The 19,333-nt window shown below is 33.1% G+C and overlaps 1 pseudogene; it reads right to left on the reverse strand.

Moving 5' to 3' along the window:
* Window positions 1-17,314: 17,314 nt before the first annotated feature.
* Window positions 17,315-18,734, reverse strand: LOC149558875 (putative sodium/metabolite cotransporter BASS3, chloroplastic pseudogene; annotated as a pseudogene).
* Between the last annotated feature and the right edge of the window lie 599 nt (window positions 18,735-19,333).

The raw sequence follows: 19,333 nt of genomic DNA on the forward strand, positions 1-19,333 counted from the left end.
GAAAAACTACATTTCTTAGTTTACATCAGAGGCATAGTATGTTGTAGAAGTAGTTAATTATTCCAATGTTGTTTGGTCCAAACAACAGGTGGTAGGTATGAAAGTGGAGATCAAGGATCTAATATTTATCTTCTGTGATAACATCAGTGCAATTAATGTATCAAAGATTAATGTGATACATATGAGAACCAAACACATTGCAATAAAATATTATTTTATGAGAGAATTGGTGCAAGAAAAAGAGGTAAGATTGGAATATGTGAATACTAAAGAAAAATTTGTAGACATATTCACTAAGCTATTACCTAAGGATGCATTTCTACATCTAAGAGGTAAGTTAGGGGTCATTCCCCTATCTAAAGCTCACTAATGAAGCTCAGTGATCCACCAACAGGAGCATGTTGAAGATCAATCATGTTGATGTAGTATTGATAGGGTAGATCACATATGAATCTATACATGAGGTACATTGGAATTCACTGAATATTGTCTTTGGCATAAGATGTCAAAGAGAGAGAGTTCAGTCATATATTATAGAAATTTTTTAAAGAGGGATAGTTTACTATCATAGTCATACATTATAGAAATTTTTTGTTTGAAGAGGTCAAATAGGTAGAACCTATTCAAAAATCAAAAGGATAGAGTTTTGTATTAGAAGAAGGTGTTGAAGATAGAGTTTTCTAATTGAGGGAGAAATTAAAGTTAGAGAGAGTTCACACTAATAGAGGGAGTTCTCATGGATGAGAATTAGGATGAAACTAAGGATATTATCCTTACTATTATTTTACTCTAAAAAATTCATTGTATTATGACATGTTGTGTTGTCATTAATGCCAAAGAGGAAGATAGTTGAAAATAATTGATCAATTGTTTATTGTCTTAAATGTTACACAAAATGTCATATCTTTACCAATTAGTATAAGTCAAATTCACTCAAGTGATGAAGATAGTTTCCTATGTTTTTTGAGCATTCTAACATTTGCCAATTTTAGAAGATAGTGTATGTTGAGTTCACTTAGGCAATAGTGAATGTTGAGTTCACTTAGGCATCAAAGATATGTCAACAAAAATTGAGTATTAAGCGAGCTCACTCGGTTAATGATGGAATGTTGGATGGAACTAGTGTTAACCAATCTCACTTAGTTACTAAAGGAAGTTATCAAAGATGTAGGGTTAACCAAGTTCACTTGAATAACATAGGAAAATCATTTTTGAGTTAGTTTCTACTAAGTAGGGTTAGCTAATGAAGGATTTTATTGTTTTGGCATATTGAGTTTAATATATTGGCTTGTTGGTACTAGTCAACTAAAAAGATGAATATTAATTATTCTAAGATATATTCAAGCAGACTTGAAATGATGTATGATATAGGTATAGTATCAAGTTGAAGATTGAAGTGTGTAAGTGGATGAAAGAATAAGAGATACATAGAGGAAGTGAATTAGAAGGATAAGTAGATTATCCTTGAGGAGATACAAATATACATTTGATTAGGAAGGATCAAGTATTCGAGCTAGAATTGAGATCTGAAATCAACAATACAGTTACATTAAAAATTAGGTTATATCATTGTTACTCTCTAGCCATTGTAGCAGTAAACTAAATCTCTTAACATAATTGGCTTAACAACAATTTTAAATCCTTTAACAAGGTGGAATTTCTAGATCAAAGTGTCTAAAGAGCTCTAATAGGGCCACTCCTAATAGGGTGATTAAATCGTCTAACAAGGTCACACTAACAGTTTATTTTTTATCTTTAAAATGGTTGGCTCTTAACAACAGTCATTTAAAAAGAGTGAAAATAATAACTAGTTACAATTGGTAGTTTTTCCCAAATTTGGTTACCATGTTGAATTTTGGTTTCACTTGTGTTCATGCTATTTCTTTAATATGTATGCAACTAAGTAAATTAAGGTTAATCATATATAATATCTTAAGTTTTTCATGTTTATTATTTACTAAGTAATAATTGTTATTTCAATGGTTAATATTTTGGAGTTTTTTTGGAATTTGATTGTGTAGCATTTTTTAGCATCAACGTTTTGGATCACACATGGTGATCCATCATCAAGATGAATAGCTGGAGAATTGAATAGTAAGTTAGCAAACCTGGGGGCGAACCAGTGATAAAAATAGAGGATGGAGTGAGTGGGGTAGGGGGGGCATGAAGATCGAGAGAGGGGAGAAAAAGGAGAAAAAGAGGAAAAAAATAAAAAAGAACAAAGATACTCCCTACTTGTGAAAAGGTGATGGAGAATAAAAATAAAATAAAATAATAACTTTAATCAAGTGCTAGAAAGTTAGAGCAATACAAAATAAAAAGTATAAATCTATAATAATAATAATAATAATAATAATGATATTATAGAATTCTTATAATTAAAAGATTATATATATATATATATATATATATATATATATAGATATATATATACATATACATATACATATACATATATATATATAGATATATATATACATATACATATACATATATACATATATATACATATATATATACATATATATATGTATATGTATATATATGTATATGTATATATATATGTATATGTATATATATGTATATATATATGTATATATATATATGTATTTATATATGTATATATGTATATATAACTATTAATATCAATACACTATATATATATATATATATATATATAAGTTAAAGAAATGAATATCTATTAAATAATATAGGAAGAATGAAAAAAATGAAATAAATAAAGGAAAAAATAAAATAAAATAAAAATGCCTAAAAATACAACCAAACACTTGATAAGAGAAGAAAACCCCAAAAAAACAACACGACGGAAGAAGCTCAAAAAAAACACCACTCTGAGGACACTACGCATTAAGTGAGCACCAAAAAACAAAAGATATGAAAAGGAAAAAATAAAAACAAAGCAAAAAAAGAAGAAACTACGACATAAAAAATGAATTGGGAAGTGAAAAAAAGACAATAACACAACTAATGAAAAGAAGATGAAACTCAAAGAAAGGGAAAAAGGAAAAGAATAATAACCTAGAACTACAAAGAATAAAATAAAGAACAAGAGAGGAACAACCACCAACACAAAAAAATGAACAACCAGGGGGGCAAAGAGGCACAAAGTGGAGAGGTAAGAACTACAAGGCGGGAAGCCCATCGGAGTAGGAATGTTGGGTCTTGGCCAACAAGGGAAGCTAGGAGGGGTTCAAGGCCCAACCTTCATCTCTGTTGAGGTTGATCGAGTGGCCGATGATTTCAATAGCTTCCTTAAGTTTCCTTTTGAAATAGTTGTCTTCGTTGGATAAGATCTAAGCATTTTCAAGACAAATGTGGTGCTTTATAATAGATGAGTGTTCTACTAAGGCCAACTTCTGCACCCTGTCATGTCGAATGTTAGCATAATGCTCCTTGATTCTTGTGCCAAAAGAGTGACACATTTTACCTATATAAGGTAAACCACAAGAATAAGACACTTGGTAGACTCCTAATTCTGAAAAAACTTCTTTGGAGTCTTTGAGAGTGGGGGCTGAAATTTTTAGCCTATACCAAGATTTGAAAGCCACCGAAGGTCTTTTTTGTTCAAAATCTTGGCTAACTTCTGAGAGATACCATCAACAAATAGAAGTTACATGAAAGAGGGAGGAGGAGTGAGGGAGAGTTGGGGAGCAGAGAGGGAATGAGCGAAAGAGCAAGCTCGGACAATGGCCTTCAAAATTTTCTTGTGGCATTACCCATTTAATCTAAAGACATGGCGAAGGTGGGCAAGCTCCAAATTTAAGTGGTCATCATCACATATTCTGAGGGCCCTTAAGGTTAAGGTCTTTAGGATGCTAGCTTTTTGGCTAGGATGGTGGTGAGAAGAGGCATGAAGGTACAAATCAATGTGAGTGGCCTTCCAGAACACCTAATGTCCCAACGTGCCATTAGGTTTCTTGACGAGTAAAACATCAAGGAAGGGAAATTGGTTGTCAGATTCCAACTCTTTGGTGAAAGTAATGCATGATGAAATATTTTTAATATGCCTATGGAATTCTTCAAGTTTCTCTATACCATGGGGCCAACAGACATTGGTATCATCAACATACTGCTTCCACCATTTTGGTTGAAGGGGGAACAAACATAGAGCCAACTCTTCAAAGTGTTCCATATAAAGATTAGTGATAATAGGAGATAGTGGGGAGCCCATGGTGACCCCATCTACCTATTTTTAGATAATCCCTTGGAAGGAGAAGAAGGTTGACCTTAAGTAGAGATCAACTAGGTTAGCGATCTCATCATTGGTTTTCCTCTTCACTATTCCCATCATGTCTGGAATAGGAACCTTCGTAAAAAGGGAAACCACATCAAAGCTAACTAAGATGTCATTATTCTCAAGCTTGGTCTCTTTGATGAAGCTAAAAAAGTGGGAAGAATCTCTAATGAAGGAATTGGACTAGCCAACACGAGGACCGATAAGCTTGGCAAGATGGGTAGCCAACAAGTAAGTGGGAGAACCTCTAGAGTCCACAATGGGTCTAAGGGGGGTGTTAGCTTTGTGAATTTTTGGGACACCATAGATGCGTGGGGTAACCTCTTTGGAAGGAAAAACCCTCTTCTTGGTGACATCATCAAATGAGGTAGAGGAAATGGCTCCTTTGACTTTCTTGAAAATCTTGGAGCAAGGGTTGAGGGAAAGGGGTCTATAGCTACTAGAATCAGAGAGAAGGTCGATCATTTTGGTAATGTAGTCAAGTCTGTTCATAATGATGGTAGAATTTCCTTTGTCAGCTTTGACTAGAATCACATCATTATTTTTCAAAAAGCTGTTGAAGGCCAATGATTCTCTCTTAGAGGTATTTCACTTTAGAGGTTGAGCGCGTGTAAGTGCCACCACACAATCTTACCAAATTTCATTAGCAAAATTAATGAGGAGTGAGTGGATCCCACTTTCAATTTCCATAAGGAAATCCATGAATAGAACCTCATGGGGGGCAAGAGCAAAGTTAAGACCATGTTTGACCAAGTTGAATGTAGGAGGGTCGAGGAACACGCTAGAAAGGTTGACCACTAGCTTGTTCTCCCAATCAAAGATGATGGGGGCTAAACTCCCACGGTTGACAGGGAAGGAAGGAGAAACCAAAATTGAAGGGGTATGGCTATAGGGACACGAAACCTCAAAGAATAAGGAAAAACAACATGGAGGGGTGGTTGGGGATTGAGGGCCAGACTGGAGAGAGGAAACACCATCAAAAAAAGAAGGGAAGTAAATGAAATGAGAGACATTGGAGGAGGATGTACCAAGAAGTAGAGAAGATTGGAAATTAAGCTGCTATGAATGGACTACTAGACGAGAAGCTAGCTGGTTGCCTGTTGCCTAAGAAACTGTGCCGCTGGAAGGAAGTGACCGTTGAGGGGTCTTGACATGTGGCAATGGAGAAAAATGTCTAGCATGAGTAGGGGATGACCTTGGTGCATACAGATCTAGTGAAAAAAGACTATCAGACTGTGACAAGAAAGTTGGCTCAGTGTTAGAAGTGGTCAGGTCTTCCTGGAGGACTAGCGATAAAGAAGGTGCCCCACTTGGATGCGCAGATCCAAGAGCCAACCTTGGTGTGAGAGAATCTATGAAAACACAATGTGCAGATCGCAAAGGAGATGCTGGCTCACTGAAAGAAGAGGATAGGCCTCCCTGGCTAACACACATAGAAGGTGGACATCTACATGGAAGCATAGTACCAAGAGGTGTCTGGGTGCGGACCACCATAGTAGAGCCTTGACCATGTGATAGAGCATGAGGATCCCCAAAAGATAACCAATCCACAAACCCATGGGACTACCTCCATAGTGAAAGAAACTTGTGTTTTTTCCTAAGGATGTAAACTTCTTGACATCTCAATGCCCTAAAATGTGATCTGGTGTCAAACTGAACCCAAACATCTGGACAAAGAGAGGAGGCCAACTCCAAATGCAGGAGGAATAGTCTAGAGTTTAACTGATCAATCAAATGCCTAGTGGACCCAATGAAAGCTCTAAGGAGGGATAAACCTTCCCTATGGAAGATAAATTTAGTGTGGTTGTTCCAAAGGTGGTGGGAGATTCTCACAAAAGATGAAATTAAAAAACTATCTCTGCATCTTTTCAGAAGTGCCACATTTGCAACTTTCTTCATGAGCTTGATTCTCAGCCCTTGAAATTGCTTGCATTTGAACTAGATTTTCCTCCCATGAAGGGTGTAGATAATTGGCATTATATTTCCACAATCCATTGATAATGTTTTGGATTTTTTCTATAATTTGATTGTGTAGCATTTTTTAGCATCAACATTTTGGATTACACACAATGATCCATCATCAAGACGAATAGCTGGAGAATAGAATAGTAAGTTAGAAGACCTAGGGGGGAACCAAAGATAAAAATAGAGGGAGGAGTGGGCAGGGTGGGGGGAGGGGGGGCATGAAGATTGAGAGTGGGGAGCAAAAGGAGAAAAAGAGGAAAAAATAAAAAAAGAAATAAAAAAGAACAAAGATACTCCCTACTTGTAAAAAGGTGATGGAGAATAAAAATTAAATAATTTTTATTCTCCATCACCTTTTTACAAGTAGGGAGTATCTTTTTTCTTTTTTATTTCTTTTTTTATTTTTTCCTCTTTTTCTCCTTTTGCTCCCCCCTCTCGATCTTCATACCCACCCCCCACCCACTCCCTCCTCTATTTTTATCTCTAGTTCCCCCCCCTAGGTCTGCTAACTTACTATTCTATTCTCCAACTGTTCAACCTGATGATGGATCACTGTGTGTGATCCAAAATGTTGATGCTAAAAAATGCTACACAATCAAATTGCAAAAAAACTCCAAAATATTATCAATGGATTGTGGAAATATAATGTCAATTTCAATAGTTATCAATTCACAACATACCATTAGAGTTAATCAAGTAACAACAATTTCATCAAAGTTTATGTTTTTTATTGACATCTAAGGGATTTGGGATTTATTTTTGTGGTAACTAATTCACCTCTCCCCTCTTAGTTACTCCTCTTATATTTCCAACACTAAGATGACACATTTCATACCATGTAAGAAGACATTAGATGTTGTGCATGTTGCTGAGATTTTCTTCAAAGAGATTGTTAGATTGAATGGAGTAGCAAAAAGTATTATTTTTCATAGAGAGTAATTTTTTTGGTTACTTTTGGAGGACTTTATGGAAGAAGATGGATATTGAGTTGAAGTTTAGTTCTATGTTCCATCCGTGGATAGGTGGACAAACAGAGGTTGTAAATGAAAGCTTGGGTAATTTGTTGAGATGTTTAGTTAGAAATAAGCCAAATAATTTGGATATTATATAACACAAATTGAGTTTTCATATAATAATTTAGTGAATAGGAGTATATGAAAAAATCTTTCTAAGATTTTACTAGAGTGCAGCTAAGAAGAGTATCAGATTTGAGGGATGTTTCCGGTGAAGACAAGTGTTCAAAGTGAAGATTTTTTTTGGTTTTATGAAGTCTTTCCATGATGAAATAAAGTTGAAGTTGGAACAAATCAATAAGAAGTATAAGGAGAATGCTGATAAGTTTAGAAGAAATCATGTTTTTGAAGTTGGTGATGAGGTGATGATCATTTAAATAGAGGTAGATTTCTTTTTAGAACATATAGTAAGCTAATGATGAAAGTTTTAAAGAAGTTTGATAGTGGTAATACTTATGAACTTGAGTTACCTAATGACATGGATATATCTCCTATATTCAATGTTCTTGATTTACATAATATATCAAGAATTATATGATGAAGTTATTGTTGACATTACAATCATGTTTATTATTAATGACATACTTATTTAGATTATAAGTATCTACCAAGTACATTGTATAGTTAATAGTTTTAACCAAGCATTTATCATCTATCGAGTTCTACAGTTGCTACTCAGTCCAAAGGATAGTATTCAGTTTGTGCTAATAAGTTACTACCAAAGTGTTAATTAGTAGTATAAATTGAGCATCTCAAAGTATGTCAGGTTTATCATTGCAAATCAAGTTATGTAGTACTTATTGAGTTCACAGTAGATGTGATGTGAGTCTAGTGTTAACTAAGCTACTCAGTGTTAACCAAGTGACTCAGTTTATATCAAGCTCATAGTGATAGCATTGACCGAGCTATACAATGTGAATTGAGTGATTCAATTTATATGCCAAGTTTCACAATATTCGATGTGTCACCTATGCAGACTGAGTTGAAGACTACTTGGAAGTAATCAGTATGGACTGAGCCTCTGCATCTATTGAGTGCATGACAAAGCCAAGCATTGACAATGGATGCCAAGTATTGGAACCTCACTGAGCCAATTTTTAGAACCCAAGTTCCTATAGTTGGGATGAATTTGGGCTACAACATAAGGAGCCAAAGAGATTTATGTATCATAGCAAGGTGATTTCTACACTCAGGGAAATCTCATTTAGAAAACTAATGTGTACATTAGAAGTGCAGAATGAAGTAATGTAATAAGAAAAGAAGAGAAAAAGAGTGAATTACAAAGGCTACAATAGTATAAGGAGTAGAAAAGATTTATCTATCTATTAGAATTCTTTAGAATAACTGAGAGAGGGGGGGTGAATCACTTATCCAAGGTCCAAATGCCCTAGTAATACTTTTTCTCAAATTATAGCGAATCTTTAACTTTTCGTCCATCCAAGCTTAAAATAATCATCCTAAAAAATTATAGTAAATCAATATGTAGGAATAAAACATGCAAGATCCACACATGACACAGTGATTTACGTGGAAACCCAATTTGGGAAAAACCACCAGTAACATGCTACTTGATTTTCACTCTTCTAAAGTGATGCCCTGTTAAAAGCCTACCCTATTAAAGGCTTACAACACACTATTAAATGTGACCTTGTTAGAGGATTTCACCATACTATTAGGAATGGGCCTAATCAAAGGATTTTAGAACATTCACTTGGAATGTCACCCTGTTAAAGTATTTACAACATGGCTATTAAACCAACCTAAGTCCATAGGATTTAAACTATCTATTACAATTGCTAGAGAGTAATAGTAATGTCTTTTTGATCTCATACAACTTACAACATATCTTGCAGATTTCAGATCACACTTCAGCTCAAATCTTTACTTGGCTTTAATCACTTCAGCTCTGACAGCTTGTCATCTCAAGCTTCATCTCCTTGAGTCTTTTTACTCATCATACCAATGCAATCATATCTGTGGTCATCTTTTGAAGCAAAGTAACTATGCTTTCTTACTCCTTAGCACCTCCTTCAGCACTTTATGCTTTCATTCTTGACCTCTCTTCCCTCTTTGCTTCGTGAACTTGTTACTCCTTAAATAGAAATTTGGATTGCCTTTGCCACTCAATTCTCCCTCTCCAATTTTAGGGTTTTCAAAATTGATTAAGTAGGATATAATGTATCTACCCCATATCTTGCTCTTATCTAAAAAATTCATCTAGAGTCCACTTGCATTCTCCAAAAATGTTCTACATGGTGTTCTGTGCCACCAACTCATTACTCTTATCTTTTATTTGATTCATAGAATTCAAGATAACAACCTTGTCAGCTTAGATATGGTGAATCTTCAATTTTTGAAATAATACAGCAACTTGGCACTATTGGTTTAGTGATGCTTGAAACCTCTGTGTTACTTGACACTTGTATTTGCTCAGCACTTGATTCTTGCTCGACACTTGATTCTGCTTGGCACTTGATTCTACTCGACACTTGATTCTGCTTGGCATCTGAAGTTCACTCGACACTTGAAGTTGAACTTTCTCAGCTTCAACTAGGAATCTGTTTGACACTTAATAGCTTGCTCGGCTCCCTCTCTCCAATGAACTTAGTTAGGCTTTACAAATGACTTAGCTAAAACCTTACATCTTTGATATGTTTTAGTGTGCCCATTCTTAGAGTATGTCATCAATACACTATTTTATCAATGGCTTAGTTGATCCTTGTACTTCATTACAACATCATAACTTCAACCTTTCTCTAGGTGTTCTAGTTACATCTTTATTGATTGCCTTCTCCTTGTCAATCAACAAATTGATAGTATTTGGATCAATAATGCAACTGTCATTCCTGCAAGTAGCAAGTTTGACATCAATGAAAAAACAATGATTGAGAACATTCTTTACTAGTTCCATATGATCATTTCCAAGAATCTCCCTCATGATCTTTTCAATCATTTCCAACACTATCATAGCAAGGTGATTTCTACACTCAGAAGAATCTCATTTAGAAAACCAAGTTACAGATCAAAGATCAACTACTATTTCATCCTAATAGGTGGATTAGTCAAATCCTTTAACAAGGTAGACCTAACAGTCTTTCATAAATCTCCTTACCATGTGCATACTTCATTATATGTTTGTAAATCCTTTTGGAAGGTGGACCTAGAAGTCCTTATTGCTCCTAATAGGGAAAATCATTAGAAGTAATCATTGTAAGCCTTAATAGGCCAACTTTATGCTATAGTACTAAATCTTGTGGGTATCATCCCCACCCTAGGTTTACTTTCTACTTGGAAGGTTTCTGGGTCACCAAATTTGTGTGCCAAAAGTGTTATGAATGCTTTTATGTTTTCAATTTCTTATGCATGCAATTATATTAGAATACACATGAAGGGTTAATTGCTAATTAAGGATTAATTTTTATAAGTTACTAATTCACCCCTCCCCTCTTAGTAACTTAACCTATCATGATAGTTCAAACAATTGGTATTAGAGCTTTGTGGTTCTCAGAGAAAAGTTTAACATCTTGAGCAAAGATCAAAGGCAATGGAGGTATTTAGACTTGACAAGGCTATTGACAATGGGAGGCTAGACTTGGAATTGGCTATTGGATAGCTCAAGAAAGAAAAAGATCAAATCTCTCAATCCTTGAAAAAAAAAAAAGATCTTGCAATCTAGATGAATGATCAACTCTACATTGAAGAAAGAATTGAAAACATCCATTCAAAAAATTCAGATGAAGCTGATGAAACAATCAAAATACTATTTGAAAAAAATAGTACTCTTCAAGAAGAAGTGATAAAACTAAGAAGAGAATAAGAGATTTGATCAATTAGATTTTGTGAAGTCATGAAAGAGAAAAATAAGATAAAAGAAGAGATAGAAAGAAACAATAATGAAATTCAGCACCTATCCCTTTAGTAGATAGACTTCATTGATTAGCTCACAAATACAAATAAATAAAAAATGAATCTAAGATCAGAGAATAAAAGATTATAGAATGATCTAAACATTAAAAGGAAAACCAATGAGAGAATGATGAAATATCAAGCAAACATGAATCACTTGAATGAGCAAAGCTATTACAAGCAAAAAAGAAAAGCAATAATTATATACACAAAAGAAGGTGAATCAACCAAGCAAGGGGCTCAAAAGAATCAAAGACCTACTTGTAATCACTATGGTAATATAGGTCATACATCAAACCAATATTGGAGCAATGGGAAAGAAAAATTCAATGGAAAGTGCTACAATTGCAATCAGCATGGTCATAAGGCTAATGAATGCAAAGAGAAACTTAAGTTTGAAGGAAAATATCACAAATGTAAGAAGCATGGGCACAAATCCTCATAATGTAAAACTAAGATATTGAACCCAATATAACAAATTGTGAAAGCTATATTTTGTTAGGAATATAAAATTTGGTGTAGATGTCATTACTGTGGAGAAACTGGACACATTGGAATGAATTGTGTGAAACATCACATGAGGACAAGAGACACTACCAGAAGATGTTTTATTTGTACAAAACTTGATCATTTTGCCAAAAACTATATGAATACTAGAAGAAATAAAGATGAAAAGAAGGCAAAATTTGATAACATCAAAAAGTAGATGAAACAACAATGGGTTCAAAAATCTTTTGAGAATGCAAGTCTAAGAAATGATGAACAAGTCACTCAAGAATTGGGTGAATCCACCATTTCCACTTGATATCTCATAAGAGAATTGGAACTAGGATTTTGGAGATATCTCACATCAATTCTAATTAGAATAATGAAAGATCCAAATCAGTATTCAAGATGCAAAGAGATCACCAAGTAAAAGATGCCAATGATTATTGAGTACGGTTAGGTTGCAGACCTTACCAAGGAAGGTCAAATTGTAGAATCTATTGAGAAAGGCTAGGAGTAACTAAATTCTATGTAGCTACTTAGTCATGGAAGACTTTTCTGAGCATTCAATGCAAGTGAAGTGGATGACAACTTTTTTTGAGAAAACAATCATACTAGACATTTATGCAAATATTTGATGAAAAAGGGCAAAATCAGAGTCATTTGTCATCATGAATTTTTCAGAGCTATCTACATACAGTGATCTTTAGAGAATTCACATGATTTGAATGAATTATTATTGAAGACTTTCATCTTCTATCAAACCCTACCGGTCAAAGATGGTATCCACTAGCAAAAAATCAAATAAAGTTTTAGACACGTTAATTCAAGGTGTGGAGTGGAAGCACTAGTAGAATTTTGGAAAATAAATGACTATGTGACTAAAAGTTTTAGTCACAAGACCAAGAGATTTAGTCACATGACTAAAAATTATCAAACTCCAGTAATTTTTTAAAATTTATAAATATAGGTGATTAAATAAATGAGCAATTTGGTCATCAACTAAAATCATAAAGTTAAACAAAGATAAGTGGCTAAATAAATGATCAAATTAATGACTAAAAAATTGGTCATTAGTCATTAGTCACCCAAACAAATGATGAAATGAATGATACATGGATTTTATTTTTATTTTAAAATATACTCTTTAACATTTTTATAACTTTTATTACTCACTAATGGAGTTTTTGTCCTATCAATACATAAAATGAACTTAAAATGACTCCAATATATACTCCAAAGCCTCAAAATCTTTATATGAACTACTAAAGAACTCTACATATGCTCAAAAGAAAACTCCAAGTCTATTTGTAAGTATAAGAAAGATAAATTATCAATAAAGTATTTAATATTCTCAAAATATATTTTTATTAATAATATTAATGTTATGTAATAACCATCTTATATAACATTTTATTATTATAATTAAATTGTATATATTTTAGTATTTAGTAAAGAGTGAAAACTACCATTCAATAAATATTAAATCTCAAATAAAATAATTTAATAATAAAAATAATAAATATGTATGCTTTAAATTATATTTATTAATAATATAAATAAAGCACACGTGTGTGTGTGTGTGTGTGTGTGTGTGTGTGTGTGTGTGTGTGTGTGTGTGTGTGTGTGTGTGTGTGTGTGCACACACACACACACACAATTTAAGCATAAACTAATTAACAAATAATGTTCATATTACTAATGCAACCCATGAGAACTCATCAACATACTTGTTTGGAAAGCTTTACCCTATAACAAGAATTTTAGTCACCTTTTGAGTTAGGGTTTCAAATCATTCTTCATGTAGATCTTTATCTCTATCAATAAATTCTACTAGGTTGAGAGGTTTTTTTCTTGCATCATAAGCATTCTAAACCAAGAAGTTATGGATTAATAAATCTCAAGTTGAAGTCTAAAACATTTTACTTGCATATTTGGAGTTAGTATTAACCTTAATAGCTTATTTAGTACCATGAATATGTGAAATCATTTAGTCCTCAAATTCCTTGCAATATAACCAACATTGAAAGTTAGGTTTGAATAATTGAGACTATAAATAATTGCAAATAATATTAGGATTTTCTCAATTCTCTAATGAAATTTTCTTCTTCATCTATTTTAGTATTTTATTTGTAATGAGCTTTTAGTTTTATGCCAACCATTCTTTAATTTGTTAGTATCTCAATATAAATTAATGCAAATTATATATTTACTAATCTTATTTTTGCTTACTTAAATATTTATCTTATGTATAATGTAAAACTAAATGTAAAGTGTTATATTTATAATATTTTTTACCATTAAATTATAATTATAAAATATATATTTTTACAAAAAGAATTATTATAATATGAGCTAATTTAATCAAAAAAATTATTGAAAAGTATGATACATGAAAGATAGATTCATGTGAATCACATTCCATAAATACGATAATCAATGTTTTAGTATAACTTATACAAAATTATATTCTTCTATCTAAGAAAATCTTTTCTTTTAAATTGGCTGAAACTTTCTTGTTTAGATTTATTTTCCTATATAGTATATACAATTTGTATATACTTTTAAAGTGTTAATTAGAAAAAAATCATATATTTAAATAATTTTAAAATATTTATTATGAATAACTTAATACTTTTTATATTTGTATATTCAGATTTGTATTATTCTTAAACTTTAGATCTAATTTAACTAACTATATTATATGTATTTTTCTTATTTTCCATAATGTTACATTGTGAACCTCCCATCTAGAAGATCTATGATTCCAATCTACTCAAGCTTAAAACATAATAATAATTAATCTCAATAAATAATAATAAATAACCTAAACTTCATCCCACTACCTATAAAAAATAATAATTATAACACATTTTTTTATCATTATTATTGTTATTTCAATATTATATGTATATTTCTCCAAAACAATTTTTCAAATGTATTATCTAAGTCTTAGTATACTCTTGAAGGAGGATACACTCAGTTTTTTGTTTGTGTCACGGCAGAGCATGGAGTATGGAGCGGTCAAAAGTGAATGGACTCAATTCATGCCATTCCAAAAAATATTTGTAAGAATTTCAAACCATGGCCATTCTTTAACAAATTTTGATATCATAGTGTTCTAGATTGACAAATCTTTGTTCAGATGTCCACATCCGGATGCACAGTTTCCATACATGTTTAGCTTAGCACAAAGCACACTTAGACTCAGATTCAAAACTAGATCTAATCACAACTAGATCTAATCGCCATAGCATGTACTTATTTACCTTCCAAGCCCTAATCTCTCTAGAAAAGCACACAAAATTACAAAAGTCTTTGTGGTGAGCCCAAATCTCGCTAAATTTTTTTTAGCCAAATGTGAGCAGAGCCTTGTGGACCATCTCTGAGGTGCCATCTATGGCAACATCAATCTCTACATGGCAAAGAACAAAGAGGATTTCCAAGGGTATTCAAAGGAATTTTCCTCTGCTAGTTGGGGTTTTACTCATGCACGTTTCAACTATGCTTAGTAATGATCGATTGGATGTTAAGTTACCAACTGGGTTTTGACAATGATTTACAAGAGTGTTCATCATTTATTATTTTGTGGCGTTGATGTTTTACAAAATAATTACGTGGGCATTGTGGTGTCTAATGTTATGATTAGACAGGAGCACAAGGAGATGTTTGAGATGAAACATGTGGAATATATTAGAAGAGATATTAAGGGCAATGATCTTGACACGAGGAGGTGAATCTTCTTCGAATTGATGAAAGTGCTTGCAACTCATCATAGAAAACAAGTGATGGGTATGTAGGCAAACTATGCTATGAATCTCAATGTGAATGGAGAAGAATTGTTCTATATAGTTGGTGGTTTTACTATTAGCAAAAAAAAGCTACTAAACCATTGGTAAGTAATGATTTATTTAATTTTTCAAGTTCATTTTCATAATAGCTTAAAGCATAGTTTACATAGTTGAGGATTGAGAATCTTCTTACAAAATGTTTTCCTCACCTCTTAGTTTGAAAGGGAATTTTCAGCTAGAGATTTAAAAATCCCAAGAATCTATGTCTTAACAAAATTTTTTGATCTCCATTATCATTCTTGATGTGACTTCATTTTTTTTTTGCACTATCTGTAACACATATAGGAAAAATGTTATTTGAGGAAAATTCACACCAAATCCTATATAATATATTCATTCGGTGGACCTACTCCAATTGCATGGAGTGCCTTTAATGAAGCAAATTTCCTTAATTAAGATTTATTGATCTTCTTAATATCATATACTTTCATTATTTAATATGGATTCCATTACATTGCCTATAAAGTGATGTATTTGAGAGGCCCAATCATCAACTTTACAAGTAGGGAAACACTATGTCCTATGCTATCATGAACATCTCTTGTTAGGATTTTCTCTAATATTTAGAGGCTAGCCACCCTCTCATTTTAGCCTTCAATCCATTTCCTCATTTGGGTGTGTAAATGTTGGATTGAGGCCCTTTTGTCCTAGTATCATCCTATTTTTGTTATAAAGAGCTTTTATTTGGGATTTTAGAAGAGTGAGAGAGGTCCAATAAGTCTAGAAAGTGTGAGGTAGTAGGAGTGTGTAGTGATGAAGAATATTTGAATTTTTCCTGGTATCTTGTAAGTATAACTAGGAAGAGGGCTTCAAAATACCTTACTAAGTTTAAAGATTTAGTAATTGATGATAAGAAATCAAAATTAAGGGAGCAGGTTGAGGTTGATCAAATAAATCTTGTACCCACTAGTTTAAAGAGGAAATATTTTGTGCCTCATGAAATAGTTGATGAAAAAAAACAACATGGTTAGTGACAAGAACCATTTAAAATTTCCTAGTTGATAATAAATATACTGTTCATTTCAGTCATTCTAGGTAGAAATTGGAGTAGAATGTATCTCAGCTATGTTTCCATCTAGATTGGGTAGATGGCAAGTGGATTTAGCCTTTGGAGACATCGACGAGCCTAAAGAACATTTCTCCAAAACCAAATAGAGGAAATACCATACCCAAAAAATTCAAAAGATAAGCCATTTTTTTGGACTTTTAGTAGATGGTAAGGATAATGGTCTATTTGTTGCATTCAAAAATATAGAAAATCAAACAAATGAAAAATTAGGAAAGCAAAGAAAGATAACTAAAGACAAATAAGATGATGTGTTAAGTAGCACAGGACAATGAACACAACTATAAAGGATGTGGAGGATGAAAAGAGCATTCCTCCATACAAGGGGTAGGGGAATCATTTCTCTTCCATACATGCAAATATTAGTAAAGAAACTAAAGTACCATTTTCAGAAGTTAGGCTCAAAGAGACTTAGAATATTTTGTATTCTAGGGGTTTGAAACAAGCAAAAATATCTCCAAATTATCATTTTACACTAGATAAGAACATTGTAATGAACTCTCTTTATCTTGTAGACAATAAGAAACTAAAGGTTATCCTTGTACTATTTGTGAAACAGGTGTAAAATCAACTTTAAGGTAGATGGAGCTCCTTGTTAATCATTTAAATCTTGTGACTATTAAACTCTCAGCTTGGGAAAACACAGTCAGGTGTAGGGGTGATATCTTAGATCCTAACCATTGGATTGTTCTCATTTTTGAATATGTGGTTGGAAATCTAGTTTGCAAGAATCTCACTGGGGCAATTGTGAAAATATTTTGTGGTTAAAAATTTATTCTTGAATGTGTGTGGGTCTATATGGAATCAAGGAAGTTGTGTTATAAATTAAGATTTCATTTCTAAATGTTTGCTTGTTTTTTTTTTTGTCTCTTTGGGAGAAATGGTTTTTCTTTTCTATATTAAGTTGCTTGCTTTCTTGCCCAATTGCAATGGAAGGTATATACTGGAGTTTGAATCCTTTAACCCAAAATCATGCAAGACTCAAACCCATCATAGCCATAACCACCATAGAACAAGCTGATGGAACTGCTTGACTTCCACCAATGAATTGTGTGGCTAAGAGACCAACAAGGGTAGAGCTTTGCATTCTAGTACAAAGAGATATGATTATGCAAACATTCTCTTCCTGACTTAAATGAGGCAATTTGGATACCCAGTAGCCAATCATAAATGATGAGGCATGGAATTCCAATACTGGTACCAGTAGCTACACTCTTTGTATAGATATTTTTTGACTTTGATTTAATTCAAATGGACTTCTGATGCACACTGACGTGCAAAAAATGGCCACCAATGGCATGAATGGATGAATTATAGTTACTAATGGCTTGGCATAAGTGTTGAGAACTAGACCCATTGACACAAGAATTAGCACAACCTATAGTATTGACTTGGACATTGCTATAGCATCCACTAGAACCACATAGAACTGATTAGTAGACCAGTCAATAATGGGGTGACAATTACTAATGTTATTTTAGGAAAAATAGTAAAAATGATGCTTAGTGCCACATCTCCCTTGCTTAAAAAGCTAGCATATCTTGATAATTGGGCACTAGCAACACAACTAGTGAGAATGAAACCAAAATCAAATATTTGTGGTGTTCTAAAAGCTCTTGCTATCAAAAATCCCAATACAAGTTTCACCACATATTGCCCTAGATATACAATTGTCAAGGGTGAAGGCCTACATACAAGATATTCAACCTTTGAAATGCTAGTGCAAAATCATTGACAAAAAGCTAGACACCAATGGAGAGCATTATCCCCCCAAGAGCTAGGGAATAATACTCTTTGGTAACCCAAGTAACGATGACAAGATTTATAAGGGTTACAACTGGTATTCCTACAACAATCACAAGTAGCATTGTAGGTAAAGATTGAGAAAAATCCATCCTAATATCTTTAGGAAATTTCTTGTGCTTAATCCCAAATGAGGCCAGTGAAGCTTTTCCCTTCCAATATATTGTGCCCACTCTTCCAATGTATGCTTCGCTTGAATAAGACACTTTAAACTTCTTATGTTGCAATTGCTCTTAATCAAGCCATTAGCTAGGTTCAGAGGAAAGGAAAGAAACCTCTTACTTGAACAATTGGGTGCTCTTACCTTAGAAGGCTTGAATCAAATGGGAATTCTTTTTATTAGTCAAAAGAGAACAAGTATTGAATGTGGCAATAGCTATGGCTGCCATTGCAACAAACCTACCTTGCACAAATGGTTGGAACTAGTGATGAGCAAGGCAGGCATTGTAGACCATAGGTGGACCCAGAACCATTTAATTATAGAAGAAATAAGATTGGTGAAGGATTACTATAATTGAGTGTATGAGTCTAGAAGCTAAATTAGATAGTGTAAGTATATGGTAGAATTTGTATACATGGAAACCTTGTATGGACTGAAGCTTGCCACCATAGCCTTCACAGTGTGGAAAACTTCTGTTGGGCCTCAATTTGATTCCATTCTTTTATTTTTTCTAATGTGGAAACAAGGAGGATCCCTCAACCTCTCACATCCACTTGAAGTCTTCATTTCTAAAAGTTAATAAAGTTTGGGTATTGTGTGTTGGGTTTGTATAGATGAAGCCTAGAGTGTTTGAAATGAGAATATAGTAGCAAGGTAGGAGTCTATTGGGTGGTTGCTTAAGTGATTCTATGATATCCATAGAATGAAGACAATAGGTTCACAAATACAAGGTTGTTCAATATTTGGAATTTGAATCACAGATTGATTATGTTGATGAATGCATTAAAGTATGAGAAGTAAGGATAAGCTAATTGATCATTTCATTTG

Source organism: Cupressus sempervirens, chromosome 5 (assembly GCF_028749045.1).
Source record: "Cupressus sempervirens isolate cs-2001-9-10 chromosome 5, ASM2874904v1, whole genome shotgun sequence".
NCBI classification, from domain to species: Eukaryota; Viridiplantae; Streptophyta; class Pinopsida; order Cupressales; family Cupressaceae; genus Cupressus; species Cupressus sempervirens.